This window comes from Corylus avellana, chromosome ca3 (genome assembly GCF_901000735.1).
Source record: "Corylus avellana chromosome ca3, CavTom2PMs-1.0".
NCBI lineage: Eukaryota > Viridiplantae > Streptophyta > Magnoliopsida > Fagales > Betulaceae > Corylus > Corylus avellana.
In genome coordinates, this window is record NC_081543.1 from 38,490,776 (window position 1) to 38,496,991 (window position 6,216).

The 6,216-nt window shown below is 37.2% G+C and overlaps 2 pseudogenes; both read right to left on the reverse strand.

Annotated features, from left to right (window-relative positions):
* Window positions 1-504: 504 nt before the first annotated feature.
* Window positions 505-2,222, reverse strand: LOC132176263 (premnaspirodiene oxygenase-like; annotated as a pseudogene).
* A 1,580-nt stretch (window positions 2,223-3,802) lies between these two features.
* Window positions 3,803-5,659, reverse strand: LOC132174601 (cytochrome P450 71D9-like; annotated as a pseudogene).
* Between the last annotated feature and the right edge of the window lie 557 nt (window positions 5,660-6,216).

Here is a 6,216-nt window from a genome sequence, read left to right on the forward strand (position 1 = left end):
TCAATTGTTAGATGGTCGTCAAGTAACCGTCCTGACATCCGAGTCAAAATAAGTTTTGAGTAATGCTATAAAAAGGACTAGAGAGTTCTCATATTTTACACATTTCTTTTATATTTTGAGACGCTTGCTAGCATTTGTTTTTCAATTTGCAATCGAATGACTTATGTTGTCCAAGTAGAAGATTGTTATATTTATTTCTTTCCTTTTTTGGTTCATAATGGGATGGGCCATTTTTGGACACAGAAAAAGAAGCCCATACTCTCACCTATATAAAATAAAGTTAGCCCAATAAATTCTATTATGAGTACTAGATTCCTCCACATACAAAATACACTGTTTCTTTCTCTAACAGCTACCAACACACAGGAAATCAAGCTGCTTAACTTAACACATCAATGAAGGGCCACAACAACTGAGGTGTACTTGTTTTTAACACAACTTCTTACACATACTGTGAACTAAAGAGAGTAAATTTTTCATAAATCTCACAGTTCATGACTGTGATTACTCAACTGGCAAGGGATTATATATAATTAAGCATTGGAATTAATTGCAGATCATATTTTGTTCTTACTGTAACTCCATAGAACTCAGTAATGTCCAATTCTTCATGCTTCATTCCATTGGGAAGTTTCCAGTCAAAATGGTACAAAAGCAGTGCAAGTGGAACCTCAACACTAACCAGGCCAAATGCCATGCCTGGGCATATCCTCCTTCCAGCTCCAAATGGGATAAACTCAAAATTAGTCCCCTTGAAGCCAATAGACCTATCAATGAATCTCTCTGGATCAAAACTCTAAGGTTCAGTCCAATATCTGGGGTCTCTTCCAATTGCCCATGCATTCACAATGACTTTAGTTTTGACAGGAATTTTGTACCCATTAATTTCACATTTCTCTCTGCACTCTCTTGGAAGTAACAGAGGAGCAGGAGGGTGTAATCTCAGGGTCTCCTTAACAACAAGCTTCAAATATTTCATCTCATCAATGGCTGTTTCATCAACTCTCCCTTTTCTGTTAAAGACTTCTCTCACCTCTGCTTGTGCCTTCTTCATCACTCTTGGATGCTTTATCATTTCCGACATTGCACAGTTCAGGGTTGTGGCTGATGTCTCACCCCTGGCGGCAAAAATGTCCTGAAAGGTGTTAATCAATCACCACTTATCTCAAAAGTTTAAGTTTATGCTTGTAGCAAGAGATGAATTTAATCATTTAATTTATATTTCATCACACCCCATCACAATGGAGGTCAAACTTCACGGTGTTTGAATTCTGAACATCAGCTTTAATATCATGTTAAATCAATGCTTATCCTAAAAGCTTAAACTAATAAAAAGAGATAAATAGATTGATGAAGAGGTTTGAGTGGAATTGTGTGGAAGTAGAAAAGCATGATATATCAGCAGAAGGTGAATGAGATTACCATGATTACAGCCTTGATGTTGTCGTTAGTTAAGGAAAACTCACTGTCACCATGCTCCTGAAATTTTAAGAGAACATCTACCAAATCTTCTGCTGTTGCTGCAGCCTCTCCTGCTCTTGTTGTTGCCTTTGCTTCTTTGTGTTCATTGATCATGTTCTTCATTATATGAGAAATACATCTGCAATATTGAAACCTCCAGCCAACTCAATAGATTCCTTCACAATTGATATGAATTTATCTTGCTCTTGGCATGTCTTTCCGAAGGCAGCCCTGGAAGTAATGCCAAATATTGTTGAAAACACTTTCTGGGTAAGATTGATTGGAGATCCAGCTTTGGAAGAAATCCATTTGATGACCTGACAGCTCTTCTTCTCTAAATGGTCGGGACTCGGGAAAGCTCTAGTATGCAAATTTTTCTTAGTTGTCTCCAGTAATGGCCATATGGTGCAAAGGCAATGCTTGTAGAATCATAAGACAGGATGGTTGAAGCTAGGATACTAGGCCTTGATGCAAAGATGGAATCATGGGTTTTCATCACCTCTTTGGCAAGCTCTGGAGATGAAACAACAATGGTGGAAACTTCCCCCAGTCGAACATGCATCAAAGGTCCATGTTTCTTGGCCAAGTCTCTTAGTGCACGATGGGGAAGAGAGCCAATGAAGTGGTGCATGCTTCCTATTATAGGTAGCTTCGATGGCCCTGGGGGTAGATTTAAAGTGGATCTGTTCCCTTTTTTTCAGGACCATTATAAACATCATGATCATAAACAGGATTGGGAAAGATAACAATTGGAACTCCATGATATGTGATCACTTGGAGGGTTACTGCTCATAATGGTGACATTGCATCTCATATTTATGCATTCTGTGAAGCCTTAGATCTAGTTAGAGTGTAAAATATTCTTTTCTTATTTTAAGTACTTTGGTTTCGACTTTCTAGGTTGGAAATATTCTCTCCTCATAATTTATGTTTTGTCTTCTACTAGGTTGTAATCTTGCCACTTTCTGAAAGAGGAGCTTCTTATGTCGATGCTATCCCTATTATTAAAAAAATATGTGATTTTTACATGCTCAAAGAACACATGTTATTATTATAGATTAGGTTGGAGGAAATCATTTTAATCCAATTTGAAAAAAAACTTTGCCCTAAAAGAAAATGGACGTCAATCTCACTACATTTTAGCAGAAACGACGTCCACTTCACACTATTTTCATCCTTCTAGTTCTATAGGAGAAGCCGCTAACCAATTATTTTTATCGTCTCATTATACTAACGACATTAAAAGTGACTATTGATCTACACAGTATCCAATAAGTTGTGCCAAAGTGGCATAATTTTCTCATACGATGTTACTAGTGACACATGTGAGGGTATGTATATTAGGAGGTATATATATCTCACACGTGAATGGTTATCTCTTATCGTGTTCGTGTATATATATATATAAGCCAAGTTTTGACTTAAAGAATGCTTAAAATTGAATATCATAAAAAAGTGTGTTTAAGTAGAGAGAGATAGAGAGACGTACGTGGGTAATTGCAGGGCTTGACAAGAAAAACATAAACAAACAGTAGATTCTATGATTCATCATAATCGACATCTATATATATATATATATATATATATATATACACACATTAATGTTGAAGTGATGTAATATTTAAATACACGAAAGTCAAGGCATATAGCTGCAAAAAAACATTTTACAACATCCAATCCCACTCTCCCCATATTTTTCTTTTAATGCCTTTCAACATTCAAAATTCTTTTTTTATGCATGCCTTCTAGATTTTACAACCTCTACATCACTCCACGTCTCTCTCTGTTTTGTTTATTTTATATATCATTCTTCAGGTTAACTAGTGTGTTTTTGTTTGACTTCTATTTCGTAATTGAGTATTATTTATATTCAATAATAGCACAATCCTCTGCAAAAAATTGTAATGGGACTTATTTACTGTATTTGCATGTTCATTTTTTTTTTAAATTGCATAGAGTTAAATTGAGAGTTTGAAATTTGAGGAGTCTTCTCAAAACAGGTGATAGTTCAAGTAGAACAAAATAGCTGCTGACGTATGCTGCTGGTTTTGGGACCAAAGGGAGATCCTGACATATGCTGCTGGTTTGTCTTTGGCAGAACAAGATAGCTGTATGATGTTTTTAATGTACTTCACCTAGGCATGTAGCAGTTCTCTTGCTTCATATGTCACGAACACCCTATAGCATTTTTTAATACACTGATCACCTTTATTAGCAATGCATTATTTAACTCAAAGAAATCCCATAACACATTGCAATAGATTTGTACATGATATGGCTATGATAAAGATCCAAAGAGCAATGAAACTTCTATATATCTTCCATTCTTGAGCTTAATTATTCAACTGGCAACCGGATAATATGGAGTGGGAATCAAGTGCAGATCTGCTTTTCTTCTAGCTCTGAGGCCTGAGGTCTCAGCCATGTCCATGTCTTCATGCTTCATTCCATCAGGAAGTTTCCAATCAAAATGGTACAAAAACATTGCAAGTGCAAACTCAACACTGACAAGCCCAAATGTCATCCCTGGGCAAATCCTCCTCCCTGCTCCAAATGGGATAAATTCGAAATTTGTCCCCTTATAATCTATAGGGTTATCAAGGAATCTCTCTGGATCAAACTTCTCAGGTTCATTCCAATATTTGGGGTCTCTTCCAATTGCCCAAGCATTAACAATGACTTTAGTTTTGACAGGAATTTCATACCCATTAATTTCACACCTCTCTCTAGATTCTCTAGGAACTAGCAGAGGAGCAGGAGGGTGTAATCTCAGGGTCTCCTTAACAACCAACTTCAAATACTTCATCTCATTCATGGCTGTTTCATCGGCCTTCCCATTTCTATTGAAGACTTCTCTCACCTCAGTTTGTGCCTTCTTCATCACTGTTGGATTCTTAATCATTTCTGCCATTCCCCAAGTCATGGTTGTGGCTGATGTCTCACTCCCAGCACTGAACATGTCCTGAAAGGGATCAATGAAGTTTGAATCATGCACTTCCAAAAAAAAAAAAAAAAAATCCCTTTAAAGCAATAGAAAGAAAGATATCTGAGTGACTCCAAGTAGGTTCTGAGAGAAAGAAGAAAGAGAACACGAGAAGATAAAGATTTATGGGTTGTTTGGTATTAGACACGCTCGTCCATCATTAGGGAAGAGCTCAAAAGAACTATATCTTGCTCTTATTTTTTGATGAAGTTTACGATACAAAAAAACTCGTATTTATAGGAAAATTGGGGTCGGTGAAGATAATGATAATTATGGTAATCATGATATCAGCAAAAGGTGAATATAATTACCAGGATTACAGCTTTGATGTTGTCGTTAGTTAAGGAAAACTCACTTCCACCATGCTCTTGAAAGGATAAGAAAACATCTACCAAATCTTCTATGGCTGCAGCAGCCTCTCCTGATTTTGTTTTTGCCTTGGCCCCTTTATGTTCATTGATGATGTTTTCCAGCACCCTGTCAGCTACTTGATGCAACCTCTCAAGTTTTATCCTCATCCCACTGATCAGATGAAGCAGTTTAACAGAAGGAAAAACATCTGCAATTTCGAAACCTCCAGCCACCATAAAAACTTCCAGCACAGCCGACAGGAATTTGTCTTGATCTTTGCATTGCTTACCAAAGGCTGCCCTTGCAGTAATGATAGACATGGTTGAAAACAATTTCTCTGTGAGATTGATAGAAGATCCTGCTTTTGAAGCAATCCATTTGATGAGGTTTGACAGCTCTTCTTCTCTAATTGGTCGGAAAGTTCAACACGTTTTGAGCTTAAAAGCTCTAGCACACAAATTTTTCTTAGTTGTCTCCAGTAATTGCCATATCGAGCAAAGACAATGTCTGCAGAATCATAAGACATGATTTCTGAAGCTAGAATGCTAGGCCTTGTTGCAAAGTTAGAATCATGGGTTTTCATCACCTCCTTGGCTAACTCTGGAGATGAAACTGCAATGGTGGGAACTTCTCCCAGCTGAAGATACATGAGAGGACCATGTATCTTGGCAAGGTCTCTCAATGCACGATGGGGAAGAGAGCCAACCAACTGGTGCAAGTTTCCCATGATAGGAAGCTTCCATGGCCCTGGGGTAGATTTGAGGTTGAGTTGGTTTTGGATGATCTCTTGCTTATTTTCAGTGCTGCAAAGATAAAGAGAAAGAAGGTGAGCAGGATAGGAAAGGGGAACATTTGGAGCTCCATGTGAGGAAAGTAGCTAGTTAGAACTGTGGATGAGAATTACTGCTTCTCTCATGCATCCATATTTATGCCTTCTGTGGAGCCTTGGTATCTTGATTTCTGGTTTGTCTTCTACTTGATTGGTATCCTGCATTCTTCCTACTAGAAAAAGCAGCATATTGTTGATGCCCCTTCCCGGAGAAATGCTACATGCACTTTTAAGTGCTTACTCTTAGGTACATTTCTTGATATGATAGTAAAAATTACCATCAAATCCACAAAATTTAATAGTGATTTTCACTGTACTGCATGTAGCATTTCTCCATTCCCTGGCTACTTTGTCTTTGTGTTTGTTAAAATTTTTATTTTCTGTCTTTCAAAGCTTTAGTTTAGACCTCAATTATGAAATAGCTCAATTAACCAAACAAACGATTATTAAATTAATCGCCACATATATTACCACCACAATGAGAGTAAGTAAAAATAAATAACACAAAGATTTGGTGAGGAAGTATAAACTTTTTTGAGTAACTCTTCGACAAGTAAAACCATTATAGGAGCCAGCAACTCCAAATGCATCT